The 22953-nt window shown below is 49.3% G+C and overlaps 1 protein-coding gene and 1 non-coding gene across 4 annotated transcripts in view; both read right to left on the bottom strand.

The window, feature by feature from the left end:
* The window catches only part of LARGE1 (LARGE xylosyl- and glucuronyltransferase 1), a 521107-nt gene that overhangs the window by 318607 nt on the left and 179547 nt on the right, over positions 1 to 22953 (bottom strand). The window lies entirely within an intron of this gene.
* LOC123393117 lies at positions 22062 to 22198 on the bottom strand. Its single transcript, XR_006607847.1, has one exon. It is a non-coding gene; the product is annotated as a small nucleolar RNA SNORA76 (small nucleolar RNA).

Here is a 22953-nt window from a genome sequence, read left to right as displayed (position 1 = left end):
AGTGGTCTCTGGGCTAAGGAGAGGGGCAGAGAAAGACCAGAGAGGTACATGATACAGTTACACAACACAGAGGCCATGAGCTGGCTGCAGAGCAGATGAGGGGCTCTCTGGGTGGGAATGGAAGAAAGTAGCCAGTAAAAATGACTGGCAAGTGGCACACAGGCCTTCCTAGGACCAGGCCACAGTGATGCGATCCATGACCATGCTGGGAAAAGGATGCCACATCCCCCAACATATTAAAATCAGAAATCAGGTTGATGATTTTTATTGATCATTTTTGTCCACATTGCAGTTGTGTTGGAAACATATAAATCGGTTGTGCTTTTACTCAAGTTCTTTAAAGCTACTTCTACACAGAGGTTGTAACCAAGTTGCACATGTAAATATTTTATTATTATTATTATTTAGAGAGAGAGCACAAGCAGGGGGAGCGGCAGGGAGAGAGAGAATCTTAAGCAGGCTTCATGCTAAGCATGGCGCTGACTCGGGGCTTGATCTCATGGCTCTGAGGTCATGACCAGAGCCAAAATCAAGAGTAGGATGCTTAACTGAGTGAGCCACCCAGGTGCCCCGCACATGCAAATAATATTATAATGAAAATTATTTACGTCCGTATCGGTGAGGCTGTGCAAACAGTGTTCCTTGGGAAAGGGATGGTGAGATACTGAAGATGAAGAAACTCAACCCCAAGAGATTTACAGACCAAACCGGCCCTGGCTCCTCCCCTCGCTCCCACGCTTTGCCCTCATCCTTTAGCAAAGCACCTGTACTATTCCCTACCACCCAGCCTCCACCGTCTCCCCACAGCAGTCAGCTCCACTCCTGTCTCGAGTCCCCTTTAACACCCATCCATGGGGAGCGGGTGGTTCCCACAGGCAGAAGTTAGCTCGTCCTCAACGCGTTCTGCCACTGCCCTTCACGCCAGCTTCCACCTGAGCAATTATCTCTTTGTGCAAAATCCTCTCTGGTCACATCCGTGTTCTCAGGGAACAGTAGGCTGCTTCAAACCAGAGCCCGTGTGTCTTTGAATCGCTGGATCCCCAGCCACGCACGCAGTCTGGCAGACAGCAGAAGCTCGCAGAAAACATGCCGGTAAAAAGTGTCACCTACCGTGGGCCAGGCACTCTGCTGTGTGCCGGCTACTGGGTCAGTCGAGGCCCAGAGGGAAACCAGAGATGCATGGTTTGATTTTCCCGGGACGCAGGAGGCCAGTCAGAAAGCCCAAAGTGACACTGGCAGCAGGAAGCCGAGCTGCAAGTTCAATGCCAGGTCTCCTGGCTTCAGCCCACTGTGTCCGAGTGTCCGTGACCACAGTGATGGAAGTAACAACAGGTAACACGTGATGACCTCCACTGTAACAACACTGTGCTAGGCTCTCTGCATTTTTAGTTTATTTTGGCCTCACAACACTGTAAGACCTATGCTGTTACTCATTATTTCCAGAGGACAGGAAACTGAGGAACAGAGTGGTCAGGCAAGTTACCAAAGTCACACAGCTCCTAAATGGTGAATATGGTATTTGAACCATCTGTGATGCCTGCCTCTCTTCCCAGCAGGTGGGCTATACCCACTGGGACAGCAGCAGAGCCCCTCCCTGCAGCCCTCAAGGAAATACCCAAACATGGGTCCAGAAGTACTAGAATAGAACCAAGGGTTCACTACAGGTGAAGTCCCCCCTCCCCCCAGAGTCTAGGAAGTGGCAGTCACCTCCATGTCCCTAGCAGTGGTGGTAACAGCTGGTGACAGCAGCAAGAATGCTCTAGGCTGAAGGCTGCCCCCCTGCCATGGAGGCCAGGAGGGCGGGGAGGCGCGGAGAGCAAACCATTCCGAGCTAACATAACAGTTTTATGGTGAGCAGCTCTTTAATAAGACGCGAAGCAAGATTTAGTGCTGAGTATGCTGGCCCTCAAGTCAGCAGCGTCAGAAATCACCGCAGGCGGGGACACCCGGGGAATGTGGAATGTGTTTGGGGAAGGAGTGTTCTAGGGTACCTCTCCCCAGAATTCCTGCTCTCGGGCCTCTGATCTCTTCTCCACCTGAGCTCCCCACCATGGAGGCGGTGACGACAAATTCGCAGGGAACACGGGAACCAGAAGCGATCACCGAGGCCAACAAGAAAGCAAAGGCCGAGAGACTGGCCCCGGGCTCCCCATGGGTAACAATATCCCTCACATCCCTACAACCCACGGGGCGTGACCCTCCCTCAAGAAACAAGACTGATACAGGAAAAAAACCCATGGAGGACCCCTCAAGAAGCTTTCTCTTTGAAGACTCATCGGGTGTTCCACTCGTCTCCTGAGGGGCGCTGCCTGTGAGCAAGGGGGTAGCCCATTTGGGGACAGGCAATGGCTATATGGAACCCCCGGAGGAACCCGGAAATCTCCGGACCTAGATCACTGGGTACATAATACTAATTACTAGATGCTTGTCAGTACACCCAGGGGTGGAGACGATAGGCTGCCCGGTGCACTAAGCGGAGTTAAGCAGCAGAGACCTCCTCGTGTGACCTCCTTGTCCTCTTTTCCCTGCAAACCTGCCCACCCAGGATGCCCTCCGACGGCGCCTGTCCTCCCGCAGCGACAGTCTTCCCATTCTTCCCCCAACCCTCCCGCTTTCTCAGCCACAGCTTGGAGCTTTTTACTCTGCTCCTTCAAGGTGCTGGATGATAGCCTTCTGAGAGCCCCCACATCACCTCCATTTCGAGGACTCCCAGGTGCCTGGGGCAGAACCCCCATACACTACCAAGCACCTACCAGCAGAGATTGCCCTTGGGATAGTCAGTACATAGTCAATTCAAACCCTGCCCCAAAACGTGCACGGGGGAGGGGTGCGCGCGCACTCGGCTCAGGAAAGCACAGAGGGCAGCTGGAGCAGGTCCTGGACCAAAGAAGGGCAAAAGCAGCCTGATGGGGGTAGGGGGGAGCCGAAACCCTTGGGAGTAGGGGAGGGACTGAGCGCATGAGAAGAGGCATCAACATGCAAAAGAAACCAGAAGCCATTCTGCTGAAACTGAATGCAGGTCTTCCCTGAGGCGTCTGTTAAAAGCATGTGGAAATCTCTGAAAATATGAATCCAGTAACCCATGCTACCTTCAAAACTGCATCCCTAATACCAAAATGATGGAATCCAAGCACGCCCCGCTGAGGCATCTAGGGGAGCAGGGGGGTTTTCAGTTTGGCATTATTAAGGCAAAGTCACGAAGCATTTTTCGAAGCAAGTATAAGAATGATGACATTAGACTCAGCTGTGAGGTTAGTTCAAAAGCACCTTTCTGGGCCACAGCCCCAGTTCGACTGAACCAGAACCCCTAGGCATGCGTCTCAGGGATGTGCATTTTTAAACCCCGTCCCCCCCCCCCCCACACACACACAGTTTTTATTCCCGCTCAAGACTGAGAACGCATCTGTATAAAGTTGTGGAGCTGGGCTCGGATTCTGACTCTGAGGCCTCAGACAGCTTCAGGAGACATCCCTCATCATAATGACGTCACTGCCGACGGGGCTGACTTGGGGTCTGGTCCTCACATGCCCACAACGTGGCAGAGGACGCCAATAAAGCAAGTAGCACACTCGCCGCATTGTCTCGGACCCTCAATCTTCTGGGCTGTGGGTGATCCCAGCAGGACCTCACCTGGTTGTGGGGGAATCACGCAAGAGGGAGACAGTCGTGGGGAGCAACTGGCAAAGGGCCTGGCACAGGTTAAGTGCTCAAAAGATGCTGTACTCTTCTAGAAGGGTACCTATCAACCCACCTGTCCAGGCAGAGTGCATATAAATTTACCATGTGTAAAAACAAACACAGAAAAATGTGGCAAACTGCTCTGCTTCCTGGGTCCAGAGGTACCCCTGAAACTTTAGTTCCACAAGAGCTCAGGTGAACAGCAAGGAACTTGGTCTACAGCCGACCCTGTGGACTCTCATCAACTAGAGCTCAGGCCCAGCCCTGCTGGCGTCCCCTCTTCTTCTAGAACATCCGATCCGTTACCAGGTCCCATAAACATCCAGTATATCCACACACTCCTCAGCACCTCTACTCAGGCCACCCTGGCCTGGACCAGCCCCACCTCCGTCCTGGGGATAACAGCCTCCTTTCTGGTCCCCCGACCACAAAATTCCTTCCAGCCAAGGCTCTCCACACCGCAGGCCCCTACTCGGAGCCTGCTGATGTCACTTGCCAGATTGAGCAAATAAAAATACCCATCTGAGCTAAGCAATTATCCAGGGTTTATCCACAATTCAAACTCAACTGGCCATCTTATACTTTATCTGGCAACAGGATACCAGCGGCTTCCTATTACATTTGAAGTAGAAACCAATCTCCTTTCTATCATCTGTGAGCCCCGCACCATCGGCGCTGGCCTACCTCTGTTCCGATCTCTTCCTCCTAACAGTCGCTGGAGCCCATCAGACTTGTCCAGCCTCAAGACAGCCACGCCGGTCCGTCCCTCCATCCGGACACTCTTCCCTCGGATCTTTGTTGGCCCAACCCCTCGCTCCATCTGGTCCTTTGCGCCAAGACAGCCCTTGAATGAGGTCCTGTAAGAGGTCGCATCCGACCTCCCGTCTCCATTCTCGGGCTCCATCTCCTTCCCTTGCTCGTTTTTTCTTTCTAACATTCATTGCCACCTGAGAGAATTTCTTTCTTACCCACTCCCTTACTGGAAAGTTCTAGGAGGTCATGAGGATACGCCCTGAGCTGAGAAAAACACAAGGCACGTATTCGGGGGAAAATAAACATTTGTTGAATGAACGGGTGTTCAAGGAGATGTCCCGTTCTGCTCTGCTCAGGAGAGCCACACGAGAAGCTTCGCCAGCTCCAAACACCCTAGCAGGTGTAGATGGCTCCCTTACAGCCTGTCCTGGGAAAGTGTGGTGGGAGAGGGAGAGGGGGGCCCGTGGGGCCGTCGGGGAGGTGGGAGGTAGGAAGCAGATCTGTTGGTCAGGTGGGCACCATGCCAACACGGGTGCTGCCCACCTGAGAAGCAAAAATACCCTGATACTAATTCTCGTCCTAATCTCTCTTGAATAAGCCTGCACTCAGCCCCTCTCCCAATGGTACTCAAACACCACGCCTGCAGAGAACTTCCATATGCTCCTTCTCTCCCCCAAGATTCAGCACAACCACAGGCAGACAGGGTTTCCGTCCTTATTTTACTGGGGAGGAAATCCAGGTCGGGTATGGCGATGGAACTTGCCCAAGATAACACTGCTGATAAGGAGCCAAGTCAGGATTCAAATGCAGTGAAATGTAGCAAGCTCAAGGTAGAGCTTGCAGCCAGACTGCATGGGATGGAGTCCTAGCCCCATGCCCTCTCCACCACAATGTCCATCTATCTGGTGGAGATACAAAGAGTACAAAGACATCATGGACTAGCCCTTGCTTGCTAACACTGCCTGGCACGTAGGAAGCAGTATCCAAGTGTCCATTTCTCTAGGCTCACATGTCAAGAGTCTAAATCCCCTTGCATGCTGCATAGCCTTTTTTTTTTTTTAAGATTTTATTGATTTGACAGACAAAGCACAAGTAGGCAGAGCAGCAGGCAGAGGGAGAGGTAGAAGCAGACTCCCCACTGAGCAGAGAGCCCGATGTGGGGCTCGATCCCAGGACCCTGGGATCACGATCTGAGCTGAAGGCAGATGCTTAACCAACTGAGCCACCCAGGCGCCCCGCATGTTGCGTAGATTGGAAACCAGACCTCTGGCTCCAAAAGCTGTGCTCCCTTTCCAGCTCTTTCCCCAGCCCCATCACCGTTCCCTCTGGACCTTGCTCTCAGCGGAAGCAGATTAAAAGTGGCCTTGCTGGTCACGAAGCCTCCCATGCCGATGAGCTGGGCCCTCCAGGATTCTTCTGCCGCTTCCCTTCTGATTGTTATGGGCACATTAATGGGTTCCGTTCCACCTCCCTAAATTTTTCAAGCCCTCCCCCACCCCAACCTCCTGCAATGATCCCCACCCCCATACTGGCCCTAGCTTTGCAAGGTTTTATGACTTTCCTGAGCACATACCCAAATGTAAAAACACTACATTAAGCACCAAGCCCTAGTTTAGAGCTCCATGCCAGTAAATTAAAAATTATAGTTCCCACAGTAACCATCTCTCTTCCTACCATGCCCATATTTAGAACTTTGTGTTACTGTACAGGCTGACAAATTTACTGCCTTTAATGTGTGTGTGTGTGTGTGTGTGTGTGTGTGTGTGTCTGGCTAAGTTATGAGGAATGCAAAAATTCCATCGCAGAACTTTTCTGACTTTGGGGAGGCTGAATTCTCAGCCGGGTCGTGCACAGGGGTCTCCCCCTGCCTGTGGCCCATCTCTCCCTGCAGGAATAAACACAGAGCAGACCCTGGCGAATGTTTGGGGAGCCACACTCCATCCCGTTCTGTGCATCCAGGAAGAGGAGGCCCCAGGCTAGCACGACTCCCGGTACTCCTGCCACGCTGGGAAACGGGGGCTGACTGCAATCCCTGCTGGATTTGGTTTGGCAAGTATCACGATGGATAAAAGCAGAGAGAGATGAGAAGGGGGAGAGGGACAGGCATGAAGCAGAGGGTGGGTGGAGAGATTTAGGGAGACAAAAGGGAAATGGGCAAGGGAATACACAGGAGAGTCCAAAAAGTAGAAAAGATCAAAGAAAGAGGAAAAGGAGGGGCCACATCCCCAGGATTTGAGGAGGGCATGAGAAATGTAAAAATAAAAAAATTTTTAAAAATTAAATGGAGAGAAAAATGGTATGAATAAATCATCTTTTAAATATGTATACTGTGCATCTTTCACAATGCATGTTGAAGAACTTTCAGCCAGAAACTGGAGATGACACAAAGAAATGGAAGAACATTCCATGCTCACGGGCTGGAAGAAGAAATACTGTTCAGACGTCCACACGACTCAAAGCAACCTACACATTCAATGCAGTCCCTATCAAATACCAACAGCATTTTTCACAGAGCTAGAAAAATCCTAAAATTTGTACAGAACCACAAAGACCCCCAAATACCCAAAGCCAATGGAAAAAAATAAGGGAAAGCTGGTGGCATCACAATTCCAGACTTTAAGTTACATTACAAAGCTGTAGCCATCAAAACAGTACAGTAATGACACCAGAATAGACACATGATGAATGGAAAAGAACAGAAAACCCAGAAATAAACCCACAATTATGTGGTCCATTAATCTCCCACAAAGCAGGAAAGACTATGCAATGGTGGCATGGGGAGTGGGGGGGCTCCAGGCACAGAAGCTGTGGTGCTGTTGGCCCATAGGGGGCGCCGCCAGCGGGGCGAGCTGCATAACTTCCAGGCATCTGTGGAGTGGCTCTCAACCATGCAGCCCTGGAAGGTGGTCTGGGCACTCTCAGCGGCTGAGCTCTGCTGCGTCCTCCTCCTGGTGATCTACCATAGTTCCTGAAAGAAGGTCCCCACCTGTGGCCCCAATGAGCCCCGAAGAGTCCAAACCCTGGGACCACTCCAAGCGAACCAAGAGTTCAGATCATGCGTTCTTCTCCTGCACCAACCCGAACGCCAAGAAACCAGATCCCCTTACACACCTTTGTCCAAGTGCTGTGATTAAGTCTATAGCTGGCACCATCCAGACTGCAGAGAATCAAGAACAGTCACAGACCACTGCACTCCCTTTACTGATTAACTGTCCTGAATTCCTTTAAAAATCTTTGGGCCAGGCAGAAACCTTGGAGTTGGCTTTCAGACAAGAGTCCAGGAGCCTCCTGAATAAAGCTCATATTCCTTCCCCCACCCAAAAAAAATCTCCAATGGGAAAGGAACAGTGTCTTCACCAAATGGTGATGGGAAAATTGGGCTGCTACACTGAAAAGGAGGAAACTGGACCATGATCTTACACCATACATAAAAATAAATTCAAAATGGATTAAAGACTTAAATGTGAGACCAGAAACCATAAAAATCCTGGAAGAGAACACAGGCAGTAACTTCTTCGACATCAGACATAGCAGATTTTTTCTAGAAAAGTCCCCTGAGGCAAGGGGAACAAAAACAACAACAAACTCCTGGGACTACATCAAAATAAAAAGCTGTACGGAGAAGGAGACCATCAGCCAAACTAAAAGGCAACCTATGGAATGAGAGACGGTATGTGGAAATAACATATCTGATAAAGGGTCAGTATCCACTATATATAAAGAACTCACAAAACTCAACACCTCCCAAAAATCCAATTAAAAAATGGGCAGAAGAGATGAACAGACATTTCCCCAAAGACAACCACCAGATGGCCAACAGATACAAGAAAAGATGCTCAACATCACTCATTACGGAAATGCTAATCAAAACTACAATGAGAAAAATCCCCTCACACCTGTCCGAATGGTTAAAATCAACAATACAAACAATAAGTGTTGGTGAAAAAGTGGAGAAAAGGGAACATTTTTCTTGCACTGTTGGTGGGAATGCAAACTGGTGCAGTCACGCTGGAAAACAGTATGGAAGCTTCTTAGAAGGTTAAAAATAGAACTACCCTATGATCAAGCAATTGCACTACTGGGTATCTACCCAAAGAACGCAAAAACACTAATTCAAAGGGATACATGCACCCGGATGTTTATGGAAGCATTACTTACAATACGGAAGCAGTTCAAGTGTCCATCGATTGATAAATAGATAAAAGGAGATGTGTCACATATACACAATGAAATACTATTCAGCCATAAAACAGAATGAAATCTTGCCATTTGCAAGTCCCTCGTTTCCCCATGTTCTAGAAGCTTCCATGGGTAACCTCGCCACAGTGTGAAGAGCAGAGTCAGGCAGGCTGGATGCAAACACTGGCTTCACCATGTAATAGCTGTGTGACTTTCAGGGAGTTGGCTGATCTTTCCAGGTGTGGTTTCCTCACCTGTGAGTTGAAGACAGTGGTGCCATCTCGTTGGTGGTCCTGAGTAGAACCAGTAGGTGATATACAAGTGTAAGGGCTGTAAGATTTCTAGTGCGCACGGTCATCACCCAGACCTCCTGACAACCCCAGCTGTAGGGATCTGCATCCCCAGTTAATGCTCGAAGACGCTGGCATCTGAGCTCCCGCACACACTCATGAGGAGGCAGAATTCTAACACGCTCCATGCTCCTTTTTCTAAAAACCAAGGGGAAGAGAAAGGAAGAAAGGACAGCAGGGAAAAGAGGAAGGTAAGGCGGGAGAGAAGCACTCCTTCCCCCTCAGATCACAGGGGAGAGGGGTGCGAAGGCAGAGACCAGAGAGAAGTGAGGGGAATAAAGGGAAAGGAAAAACATCCTGGAAACTTCCTGACAAAGACAACCAAGTTCGGGGCACCTGGATGGCTCAGTGGGTTAAGCCTCTGCCTTTGGCTCAGGTCATGGTCCCAGGGTCCTGGGATCGAGCCCCGCATCGGGCTCTCTGCTGAGCAGGGAGCCTGCTTCCCCCCCCCCCTCTCTGCCTGCCTCTCCGCCTACTTGTGATCTCTGTCTGTTAAAAAAAAAAAAAAAAAAAAAAAGACAACCAAGCTCAAGGCCATTTTTGGACCAGCTCCATCTGGGTTAGTGGGGTCCTCTAGCCAGCAAAGCCAGTGCCTGGAGGGAGGTCCCACAAGGCCACCTCCTGCAGTCCTGTCTGGTCTCTTGTCCCCCACAGCATCCGACCATCCAAGACTCTCCTGGACTCTGCCGGTCCCACGAACCCACAGCCACCGCACAGAACAGAGCTCAGGGGGCCCCTGCTTGGAATTCCCTCCACAGGCACAGACCCTGGGTCAAGGGCACAGCCCTGGCCGTTGCTGGACTCATCCTTCAGCTAGAGAGCAGAGCAACTGTGTTCTGGACGATTCTGAAGGGAAACACAGAAACCCCCCAAAGGCTCCGTGGACTTGCTCACCACAGCCCAGCCGCGTACCGTAAGCAGGTGTGGAGGCACAGCCACAGCCCCAACATGTGAGTCCAGTTGGCACTGGGAGGGAGGGAGAAGAGGTTGCCGGTTGGGAAGACTGGCTTCCCCCTTTTCTAAAAGATGAGGGGAAGGAGGGAATGAGAAATAGATCTGTCACGGCCCTACCACCACAAGCCACACACGCAACACTGATCACAGACAACTGGTGTGGCTGAGCACTGGACGAGGCGATACTGGTAAACTTATTTCCCACCATCAAATACTGACCACACAGTAAGAAAGCTCGTGAGCCCCAAAGTGGAATATGGCTCTTCACGGCCAGGAGGACACAAGTTAGCAAAACCAGCGAAACATGGGCCTCTTTGCTCACAGCCACACATCTCCACGTGGACTCGGACATACAAACTGCCCAAGCCCCGTTAACCTCTCCTAAGTTTCCCAGCGTGTCTGGTCCATCATGGAGGCCTTCTCACAAGCGCTTGCAAAGGCCATGGCTACCTCTACCCTCTGTGCCAGTTCCTTCAGTGGTTCGGACATGCCGACAATGGGAGACCCTGAAGGAACCAGGAAGAGCTGTGGCCTGGGAGGGTGAACCCACTCTTCTCTAGAGAACCCTAAGGACTCCCAGGGGACCAGTCTCTTGCCCACTCTGTACCCCTAGTTCTCCCCCTCCTCAAAATGAACAGAGTTATGGTATCTGTAATACTCTTTAAAAGGCATGCCTTTCCCTTGTATTTCAATAATTTATTCCTGAAACTAAAACATTCTGTTCCCCCCCCAAAAGCTAACATGGAACCAATTTCCCACAATTTTACATGGGAAATGTTATAATTAAAATTATAAATTAAAATTATAATTAAAACTTCTAATGCACTGCATGTTAACCCAACTCCCTCCTCCCACTCAATTCCCTAAAATGAAACAAAGACATCATAAACATAAAATACCTGTATAGAAGTGACACGTTCTCTCGTTAGGATGTGAAATACTTAAAAACCTTGCTTCCTGATCAGGAAACTACTCATGCAGCTGTCAGCAAACAGTTGTGGTGCATACAGCAGAATGACCTTCCTTCATACCCACATCTCCATCTTGTTGAGGCCTGGGGGACTTTTAAAAGCTCCCAAAGATGGGGTGCCTGGGTGACTCAGTGGGTTAAAGCCTCTGCCTTCAGCTCAGGTCATGATTCCAGGGTTCTGGGATCGAGCCCCATATTGGGCTCTCTGCTCAGCAGGGAGCCTGCTTCCCTTCGTATCTCTCCGCCTGCCTACCTGTGATCTCTGTCTGTCAAATAAATAAAATCTTAAAAAAAAAAAAAAACAACTCCCAAAGATACAGACGTAGTGAAAAGAAAGGCCATCTGAACCCCAATGTTCATAGCAGCAATGGCCACAGTCACCAAACTGTGGAAAGAACCAAGATGCCCTTCAACAGATGAATGGATAAGGAAGATGTGGTCCATATACACTATGGAGTATTATGCCTCCATCAGAAAGGACGAATACCCAACTTTTATGTCAACATGGACAGGACTGGAGGAGATGATGCTGAGTGAAATAAGTCAAGCAGGGAGCATCAATTATCACATGCTTTCGCTTATTTGTGGAGCATAAGGAATAACATGGAGGACATTGGGAGATGGAGAGAAGTGAGTTGGGGTAAATCAGAGGGGGAGACGAACCATGAGAGACTGTGGACTCTGAGAAACAATCTGAGGGTTTTGGAGGGGCAGGTACTGGGGGATTGGGTGAGCCTGGTGGTGGGTATTAAGGAGGCCACGTATTGCATGGAGCACTGGGTGTGGTGCATAAACAATGAATTCTGGAACACTGAAAAGAAATTTAAAAAAAAAAAAAAAAGCTCTACAGAGAATTCCGATTGTCTGTCTATTGCATCTGCTCTATAACTTAATGCTTATCACAATACATTATTTTGTTAAAAGTATTAGATGGAAAAAAATAGAAGTATTAGATGGGTTTTTGCAATGTAAATATGTTTTTCCTATGTAAATGTCACTCCAAAAGTGTAATGTGGAGATATGTACATTCTATGAAATTTAAGTATTAGGAAAAAAACAAGAGGCAACAGCCTTATCTACAATCACCCAAAGATGGAAAACCACCCATGTTCACCTACAGATGAAGGGATAAACAAAATGCACCACACATACATACAGTGGGATGTCATTCAGGTTTAAAAGGGAAATTTGAATCCATATTACAACACAGATGAACCTTAAAGATATTGTGCCAAGCAAAATATGCCAGCCACAAGAGGGCAAATGTTGCAGATTCCACATACATGAGGGACTTAGAAGAACAAAATTCATAGATACAAAGTAGAAAAGAAGCTGCCGGAGGTGGGGGAGCACAGAGAAGGGGGTGCTATTGGTTAGTGAGCACAGAGCTTCTATTTAAGATGATAAAGCACTATTGGAAATGGGTAGTTGTGATAGTTACCCAACATTACTAATGTACTTAATGCCATGGAATTATACTCTAAGAAGGATAGTGGTAAGTTTCATGTTTATTTCACTGTAATTACACAAACAAGTTGCAGTCTACTAGGAGCTCAACCCAGAAGCATGAAAGTCAATCTGGGAATGGATCTGGATCTAGTCAATCTGGGAATGGGGTTTTCTTGGTGACACAGTGACTTGTTAAATGGCAGGTGGAATTTTAGAAAACAGCTCTCACTCGTGGGATGTTTTCAAGAAATGTGGACAGGCTAAAGCATTTTAGAGATTCTCTCCACCTTTCCATAAACAGACTGCAAATCTAGAGAGATTACCCGTTCTCTGTAATGGCATCTTAGGGGTGGAGCCCTAAGCAGTCTTGTCTCCAGCCACTATCTGGAAAGACTTCTATCTGCCTGGACACTGACTACTACAACAGCAATGGTCCCTGTAACATGGCCATGCCTGCCTTTTGTGATCCTTCCTGTAAGATGGTTGCCAGAGCATCCAAAAGGACAGAGGGCAGAGATGTCATGGATATTTTTAAGGTTGCTTGAATCACTCAGTTCATATTGACTAATGTATGTGGGGAAGTTACAGTGGAAGCTAACCCTTGCCCAACTCAGATTTTCCGGCCACTATTATTACCTACAAAATCAGCTAAAATTTTTAAATGACCAAATTGATGTTGATAAACTCACAAAAAGATAACGTAGGATTAGGGAGTTCCCCCCGGCCCCACCCCTGCCAGGATTTCTTCCAACTATACAAGTTTGCACTTAACCTTATCACATAAATGCCATCTTTGCATGGCTGGCACTGACTTTGGGACTATCACTACACAGTAAGAGAAACAGGTTAGATACTTACTGGCATCTTCTGTGGGTGGGTGGATCCACACTACATCCCCCAACCCATTACTTCAGTCACCTCAATTATGAATCCTTTGTGCTATCCTGTTCAGCAAACATCCCCTCATCGCATAAAGTAGTGCCAGGCAGCCGGAGTGACTTTCTCAAGAACCAACTGCTGCTTGAGGCAGGAAAGAAAGGGACCATACATCCCACCAATTTTTAAGAATTTTTTTTAACATTTCCTTATGAAATTTTCCAGCACACCATAGAGGTGAAAGAATTTTACAGTGAACTTGTATATCCCCATATCTACAATCTGCATTAATAACGTACCAGGCTTTATCACATCTACCCATCTATCCATCAACCCATCTTTTTTTTTTTTTTTTTGAAAAATGCATTTCAGGTGCACCTGGGTGGTTCAGTGGGTTAAAGCCTCTGTCTTCAGCTCAGGTCATGATCCTAGGGTCCCGGGATCGAGCCCCAAATCGGGCTCTCTGCTCAGCGGGGAGCCTGCTTCCTCCTCTCTCTGCCTCTCTGCCTACCTGTGATCTCTGTATGTCAAATAAATAAATAAAATCTTAAAAAAAAAATGCATTTCCAAACAGTAAGTTAGTCATGAGTAGAGATTCCCTAGGCGCTACGGTATGGAGAGCATCAACAAAGGTTCATAATGTGTGTTTGCCTATTTATTTATTGAGGAAAAAGGCACCTTATTTTAAGATTTTACTTATTTGGGAAACCTGGGTGGTTCAGTTGGTTAAGCAGATGCCTTTGGCTCAGGTCATGATCCCAGCGTCCTGGGATCGAGTCCCACGTCGGGCTCCTTGCTCAGCGGGGAGCCTGCTTCTCCTTCTGCCTCTGCCTGCCTCTCTGCCTGCCTGTGCTCATTCTCTCTGACAAATAAATAAATAAAATCTTAAAAAAAAAAAGATTTTATTTATTTGACAGAGTGAGATCACAAGTAGGCAGAGAAGCAGGTGGGGGTGGGGGGGAAGCAGGCTCCCCACTAAACAGAGAGCCCGATGCGGGGCTCGATCCCAGGACCCTGGGATCATGACCTGAGCCAAAAGCAGAGGCTTTAACCGAATGAGCCACACAGGTGCCCCATAAGAGACATTTTCTAAGCTCCTTTACCCCTACTAGCTCCTGTCCAGTTCCTGGACGCTCACTGTGAAACTGAGGTTCTACCATGCACACAGAACCCGGGGAGACTGGAAAGGCAGGACATCAGGAGAGGGGGCAGCTCTCCTACTGCTTCTACTCTTTTCTGGCAAGCCTCAGCAAGCTATGTTCATTTCTTTCCAAGGCATCTGAAGTTCAATCCTGGATCCAGTCCTGACTGTCACGAATATCAAGAAAACACAGCACCCGGACTCCTGACCCGGATCCCAGCACACAGGGTGTGGTCTTCAAGGGGCAGCGGTCTCAGCGGCTGCTTAACCACAGTCTCCCTGGTGGTCTGCTTCTGTGTGTCGTGGAGAACTGCTACTCACGGCTCGGCTTAGAGTCTGTGCCTGCAGCTTCTTCTGGAATTCTGTGCACAATAATGGCCACAGACACTTTTCTGTTTAAACTCGTGTATTCTTGCTTATAACCGAACTCTAATAGGTAGAGTCCCATGGCTAATTACTGGCAGAGCTGGGATCAAAACCCTGATCTCTGTCCTTTCTTCTAGAGTGTGCCGCCAGAGTCTCTCTCTGGCGCTGTGTTCTTCAAAGAAGAAAGAGTTGAAAGTCCATATTCTATTTTGAGAACATGCCCTGGGATTGAAATGTTTGTATTGCTTTCCCATCGTCTCCTCTGCCCACCTTCCCACCCGTGCAGCCACCTCCACCTGGGCGGGTCAGACCTCTGCTCAAGAACCAGAGGCCACGGGCACTTTCCCGGCCACACAACTGTGCCAATGAGGACCATGTTCTTCTGCTGCGGAACAGCCACTTGCCACTGGAGCTCAATCAATCAAGACGTTTGTTTCTTGAAGGATGAAATTCACTTCAGGAAACAGACAGGTGTAATCCATGATGGTCTCTCACATTCACCTGCATGTGGACAAACTCCAGACCTGGAGCCCAAAGATCTAGAAATTTCAGCTCAGCCACATCCCCACATGGTGTTTATCAAACCGTTTCAAGCTGCCACTGCTCCAACATAGCAGGTTTCCTTGCTGTGTTCAACAAACATTTGGTCTCTGTCCCTAGTTCCTGGCACACAGTTCTAAAAATCCCTTGGACTTTCTTATTATCCCAGAGTGTCCTGTGTTTGCTAATGAGATGGCCGGTGGCCAGGGACCCTAGGTGGCTTCAGGATGGGTCCTGGTCACCAGAAAGAACAAGGCACAATGAGATGGTTAGCATTTTCAGCCCCAGTCCATGCCCAAACTCCAGGGAAGGAAGAGGGGCTGGAGACTGAATGAAGCCCCAGTGGTCAATGATTTCATCAATCAGGCTGATGTAATGAAGCCTCCATAAAACCCCCTCAGTGACGGGGTTCTGACACCTTCTGGGTTGATGAACACACACAGGTCCTGGGAAGGCAGCAAGCCAGGGAAGGGCGCACGTGAAACCTCCGCCCCCTCCGTACCTTGCCTTATGCATTACTTACATTTGGGCTCTTTCAAAATAAAACAGCTAAGTAAAGCACTCTCTTGAGTTCCAGGGTGGGCTGCGGGAACCTCTGAATTTACAGCTGGTTGGTCAAGTATAGGTAGCAACCTGGGTCTTATGACTAGAGTATGAAGTAGGAACCATCCTATGGGGTAAAGCCCTTAACCTGTGTGATCTGTACTAACTCTGGACAGTTAGTGTCAAAATGGAATTGTAAGATATCCAGTTGTTATCTGCAGATGGACAACCGGTGGGGGAAAAACAAAAACAAAAACACAAAACTCCAAGCATCTGGGGTCAGAAGTGTTGTAGAAAAGTGTTGTAGAAGTTGTGATTTCCCATTCCCAAATAAGACAAACACATTCCTGCCACAGGATCTTTGCACTTTTAATTCCCTTTGGGTCAAATCTTTATCCTTTCAATATCTGTATGGTGTGTACCTTCACCTCACTCTAGCATCTACTCAAAAAGGCCTCCCTAACACCCAGCATACCCCGACTTACTTTTCTTACAGGACTTCAGTAATTCAACCCTACAGATAATACTTCTTGACTATTCCCCTGGAAAATTTTCCACTTCAGGATCCCCACTATGGTGGCTAGCACATAGTAAGAGCTCAATAAATGGCTGGAGAATGAATGAATGTCTGTTTGCATGTTTAACGGGGACCCAAGGTCCTCATCTCTAAAACAGGTCACGGGGCTAATCTTGGACAACTGTCATAAATACTAACAGACCAGTTATGTGAAAAGCTGTGACTGTGAAAACATGTGCCTAGACTGTGGTGCTCATTTAAAAAAAAAAAAAAACAACATTTTTTTTAATTGAGTCTAAGACCAAGCAGTTTTCACATTCTAACATCTTTTTTTTTTTAAGTTTATTTATTTATTTGACAGAGTTCAAAAGTAGGCAGAGAGGCAGGCAGAGAGAGAGGAAGGGAAGCAGGCTCCCTGCTGAGCAGAGAGCCTGATGCGGGTCTCAATCCCAGGACGCTGAGATCATGACCTGAGCCAAAGGCAGAGGCTTTAATCCACTGAGCCACCCAGGCACCCCAACATTGTAACATCTCTGACATCAAGAAGCTTCCAGCAGAAACAGGACCACAGGGAAGTAGTAACATGACTGCCCCTTTCAGCACATTCTCAGAACTTGCAGAATGGGTGTCTTTGGCTTCAGTAAAAATCCTGGAGGCAGAGGAAGAGGGCAGTCTTTCAACCCTATGAACCAAATGGTGGTGGGAAGGGGCAGGAGGAGGTGGAGAATCAGATGTGTGCTAGCAACATTCCCGAAAGAGAAGCCAGGAGGAGGCTAGCTCCACAGAGCTCCAAAGTGGGCTCGGGTGTCTTCTCTGGGGAATTCTTAGGGAAATGGGATGCTCACAGCGGATGAGGAAGAGGATACAATATAGCAAAACGGAGATGGCAAGGACAGGGAGGCGAGGAAGCCTTCTGAAGAGTGAGACTCCAACGTAAAGAAGCTTTAGGAATACCAGAACCGACATATTTGCCAAGACTTTGCTTTATATGTAAGCATAGCAAGAAAATATGATAAAAACCCATCTAATGAGGCCTAAAAGGGCCCTTTCAATAAGCACAAAAGAATGATTCAGCAGGATAAGAAAGCATTGTGTCGCAGTTTAATTAAAAGCCCTTTTTAATTTCTTGGCTTTATATAAAGTAACAGTGCCTCTTACAGTTGGCAGCATCTAGGTATTTAGAGGAAACAGAATTTGCCTGGAAAAAAAACTGGGGAACAAGACTCCAAAGCACCCCTGGTCCCAAATATTTCTCTGTTGGTTTATCCCTTGACTTATTTTCTCTGTATTCCATCCCGAAGTCTGCTGTCAGGCCTGATTTATGGCACAGGTTACCCTGGGGGGAAGCAGCAGATCTGCGTGTTTGCCAAGGACAGTGGTTCTCGAAGGGCTGTCCCGGGCCCAGCAGCTTCAGTGTCCTCTGGGAACTTGGTAGAAATGCACATTCTTAGCAGCCCCCTGCCACCGCCCCAAAGAACTATTAAATCAGAAGTGAGGTACAGGGTTGTTATAATACACCCTCCAGCTGATTCTGATTCATACTAGAGTTTGAAAAGCACTGCTCTCAGAAAAACACCCAGCGCCATCAGCTTGAACACTCAAGCTTAACTACTCATGCAAGTTGAACTAAAATGTCCTAGGAATTCATGGTGTACCAGGCTCTGTGCCGCGAGCTGAATGTGCCTCACATTCTAAAGAAGTACACATGCCAATGACTAAGTAAAACACAAAACGGAATGAAGAGGACAGCTGACGGAGGTGCTGATGCCATGCTCTGTTCAGGGGATGAGGAGAAATTCTGATTCAAGAGCCCTGGTGGGCTTCTCGGAGGTGGTGGCAGTGGAGCGGAATCTTGTAGGAGAAGGTGGTTTGGGACAGGTTTTCTATGACAGAGGAGAACAACCCGCATCCTGAGGAAACGGGACAAGAAGATTCAGAGTCTGTGAGCGTAAGGGGCCATCACTCACACACTCTCTAAGAGCCTGGTTACTTCAACGGTCCCCCCATTGCTCTAGTCTTACCACGGATGCTCCTTGGGGCAAGGGCTGCCCTGTTGCCACCCCAGGTCCGTTCTTCCTTTCCTGCTTAGGAACAGAACCCTGCTCACATTCAGGGGAGCAAAGCAGCCAGAGACAACACGACATATCATGGCCTCTGCAGCAGCCAAGCATGGCTATGGGACCTCAGGAAGGCCACTTACAGGCAGTTTGCCAGTGGCGACCTGCGCCTATTCTGGCAGCCTCATCCCTGCTTCTTCTTGGCTGCTGGCCTGTGTTGAGGGCACTGATGCTCTAGCGCCATACTGGACGCTGAGATGGAAACTACTGCTGAGAACACCTGAAACAGAGTATTCTGAGAATGACACCACTCAACCACCACACCAACCTACCGCCAACATCCCAACTGCTTGGATGTGGGGGAGAAATCAACTTCCGTCTGGTTTAAGTCCCTGCTCCTGGGGACTGCTGTCACCCGCGGTGGCACCTCACTGTCCCTGACTCACCACTATTTCCATCAGCCTCCTCTTCATCTGCGACACTCCACAGTCCTCCTCCTTCACTGAACACCTTTGTCCCGAGCCCCCATGTTCTTCTCCATCTGCTGCCATTCTTCCGGAGAACACTATGACAGAGCCATCCGACCTTTCAGCCTAATGGCATGGGGCTGGGGGAGGGGGGACTCATTTCCAAGCATCTTCATCCACACACCCCACCCCCCCACCGCAGACCCACGGCCCCCTCCACACCATCCCTGCTCAGTACGGTCCAGGTACCCAGCATGGCTGGGGAGCCGGTCGGAGGAGCAGACTCTCCAGCGCCCCCCCCCAGGCCTGCAGACCAGGAGATGTGAAGGACCACGACAGCGGGGGAGACACTACTGTCGACATTCCCTCCTCTCCTCCGGACCACAGAGCGAGGAAATCCATCCTCCAGCTACACCTGTCTGTCCTTCCAGATTTCACCGAGTCATCCTTTCTGAACAACTTGAAGAGCGACCCATGCAACCCTGAACTGCTTGCTTACTCGCTCTTCCCTGAACAAAATAATTACTTTCACACGTCCCTGCGTTTGTTTTCGTTATTCCCTGCGCCTGGAATGCCCTTCCAAATCCCAGAAAACCCGCCGATCTCCCCCTCGCCTTTGGGGGCACTGCCAACTTAAATGCGACCTCCAGACCACGAGCATTTTAGGGAGAAGGAACTGTTCTGGGCCTTCTCAGCCCGCTCTGGAGCCCACATTACTTATTAGAGCATGACCTTGAACGTGGAAGGCAACTTCTCTGTGCCTCAGTTTCTTCCCCTGTAAAGCTCAGTTCCAAGAAGCCAAGAAGGACATTAAAATTAATGTACCTGAAACAATGCTTGGCACATAGTAACCATTTAATAAGCACCAGACACTAATTCTTCACACCAAGACCTAGTGCGGGAGCAGACACACAGTGGGCACTCTGTATACATTTACAGACTCGAATGTGCAGTTTCTGGGTTGGCTTCTGTGCCTTAATTCTTCCTGGGCTCATGAGTCCACCCCACCCACTCTTCTCCACAGCCCAGCGAAAAGCCGGAATCCAGCCCCCAACAGGGACATTATTTAGATGAAAGAACATTTTCCGCAGCCATCCCAGTCCTCAGAGCCTCGCCAAGAAATAGAAAAGAAAAGCAATATAAATGTTAATAGGAAATTGTCTATTCGCTTTTACGGAGGCTAATCTACTGCAGCCCAACAAAGAGGGAATTAGACAGCTGAAGGGACAGGAAAACATGGGACCTTGACACACTGAGACCCAGGGGATTGCAGCTCCCAAGAGGAAATGCATTCCAGGCCCACGGGACTGTAGAAATCAGGAGAGAGGGCTTCTGCTCTGGAGGTCTCCACAGTGGGTAGCCTGGTTCCTGCCCCAGACCCCCTTTCTGGGCATCCATCATCTTGTGCCTATGAAGTGCGGCTACTGGCCTACACAATACGGAGAGCAAGGCGATGATAGTGCTGTCCCTGTTCCCAAGGACTACCCGGACAGGCAGACAAATGAACCTACATGATCAGACAGTGTGGCGATGCTACTGAGGGCACAGGCTCAAGGTTTAGGCAAGCAGAGAGGCACATTACCAGATCAAGACGGCAAGAGACAGCGGAGGTCAGCTCCCAGAGCAGACCTGAGGACTGGGTTCTGAAGCAGGGATGGGGATTAGCCTCACAAAGGCAGCAGGAAAAGGTGTCCCAGGCAGCCAGAATACTGGGTAGAGAGCGACCAAGGAACTGTACTGAGTTAAGCTAAAGAACGGTGCCCCAAAGATGCCTAGGGCTAATTCCGAGGCTGCCCATGAATGTTACATCATGAGTCCAAAGAGATTCTGCAGGTATGATTAAAGAATTTGGAGACAGGGAGATTATTCTGGATGATCTGCGCGGGCCCCACACAATCACAAGGTCTTTAGGAGACATGCAGGAGCTATAGGCATCAGAGGATGAGTCTGTGCAACCTGGAGGCAGAGAATGGAGGGACACACTTTGCAGATGGAGGAACGGGTCACAAGCCAAGGAATGCAGGCAACCACTGGAAGCCGAGCAAAAGCAAAGGAACGACTGTCCCCTCGGAGCCCCCGGAAGGAACCAGCCCTGTGACACCCTGACTTCAGCCCAGAGGGATGGATGTTTGACTTCTGACCTCCAGGAACAGGAAAGAACACCTCTGCATTGTTTGAAACCACAAAGTTCATGGTGATTCCTTGGAGGAGCAATGGGAAATGAACACACATATGCCGTCTGACGGGCATCTTCACAAATGCTAAAGGAAAGTGATGGGAAAAAATGGAACTGAGGAAGGGGGCAGCCATGGGCCAAACCACGAAAGGATCTGTGCACCAGGCTGAGTTTCCATTTTATCCTCAATGTGGAGCTGCTGCTAAAGGATATTAAGCAGAGGGATGATATAATAAGATCGTCCATGCGAAAGCACTGAATCGTCACATTTTCCGATCTTAAATCTCAGGAATTACCACATGTCTAATTCTCCATTTTATTGACTCATTTCTTTTATCATGGACTGTAATGACATTATGAAAAGGAGGAATAACCTACTGGAATATGCAACTCTATCACTAACCGCCCCCCTCCATGCCACTCTAAGGTTCTGGAAGGCGCATCTGTACTGGGAGGGCAGCGATCGGGTAGGAGCGTGTGGGTGCAGACAGCCGGACAGGACCGCATTGAGGGTTTCCCCTCCCAAATCCTGGATGGAAGACTGCGGTGTGCCTGAAAAACTCCCGTTTGGATGCTCTCTCCCCACCAGGAAGGGGAGAGGCAACCAATGTGCATAGAGTGCTCACTTAGGGCCAAAAGCTTTGTGAACATTTCCTTTGCTGAGATCCCTCCCCCACAATGATCATCTGAGAAAGGACTATTACTACCCTCCTGGGCCGCACTCTTAAGTTGGGGGCAGCGAGGGGGTGGGGGGTGGGGGGGTGGGGCAGAGCACTGATTCTCCAGTGACTGAGGGCCATTCCTTGGGCTCCGCTGTCACAAGGCACAGGGCCCATCAGAGAATGCCAGGCAGAGGAGACACCCCACCTCCCCATATGCTCCCCAAATCTCCACAAGTCTCTGTCTGCACACGGAAAGGCTTCGGATATAAAATTCTGGCTAGCCTCCAGGTTCTGTGCCCTGGCCCCCACTCACCCCCCAGCGTGTAGCACAGCCTGAGCCCACGTTCAGCTCTTCAGGGCCTCTGCCAGCTGTGCCCCTTACTGAATGTCACTCGCCGCCAAAGGGATTGCTTAGGTGGCCTCTAAGCAGCCCCGGATCTGAACAAGCTGGGTTTGCTCTGGCACTGCCATCGCCCCCAGAGGCCATGGGCCAGGCCCTGCGGAGGTTCCAAGGCAGTGCCTTGGCTCCCTGACTCTGCCTGAGAAGGGTGCTCAGCAGACTGTGGAACGGATTTCAAAAATCCCTACCCCTCCTCGGGCATCAGTTAAAATAGTGGTTCCTCACCTTCGCCATGGGGACCTCCCCTGAGTTGAAAGCCCAGCGCTCTCTCCATGCGTCCGACCTTCTCCAGGACTGTAGGGGGCGCTTTGTGGGGGGGGGCATTGAAACCCTGCAAAGGGCGGACAACATCGGGCACAACATTGGGCATGTGCAGAGTTTGCAATCCCAAGCTATTTTCGCACGGCTGGGAACCGCTCTGACAGGCTCCACTCTTCCCTGCTCCCCCTTTTCTTTTAGGATCTATATTTGGGGACAGTACATTCCTAAGAATAGAATCCCTGAGTTAAAGGGTAAAAGCACAATTTATAGTTCCTATGGTGAACTCGCTGCTTACTCTCCAGAAAGAACGCTGCTGGCGTTGCCAACAATTCAATCCACCAGCCACGGATGGAGGCCTGACTGCAATCCGGCTCCCTGCCCGCCACCTCCCCTTCCCTGCCCCTGTTTCGATAGCACACCATGCTCTGATCGCCCCATTTGGTTGACGACAAGAGTGAGGTCGTGTCAACTAAAGCAACCTGCCCCAACAGGCTATTACCATCTGGAGTTATTTTGAGACAGGGCGGGGAGAAGATTCTAAGTCCCCGAACTCCCCAGTTCCGCTGCATCTGATGAATTATTCAGATCTCGGAGTTATCCCACACAGCTACAAC

This window comes from Mustela putorius, unplaced genomic scaffold (genome assembly GCF_011764305.1).
Source record: "Mustela putorius furo isolate JIRA1106 unplaced genomic scaffold, ASM1176430v1.1 tig00000738_pilon_pilon_pilon, whole genome shotgun sequence".
Classification (NCBI taxonomy): Eukaryota; Metazoa; Chordata; class Mammalia; order Carnivora; family Mustelidae; genus Mustela; species Mustela putorius.
Note: the sequence above shows the minus strand (reverse complement) of the source record. Positions and strands in the feature narration are given on the sequence as shown.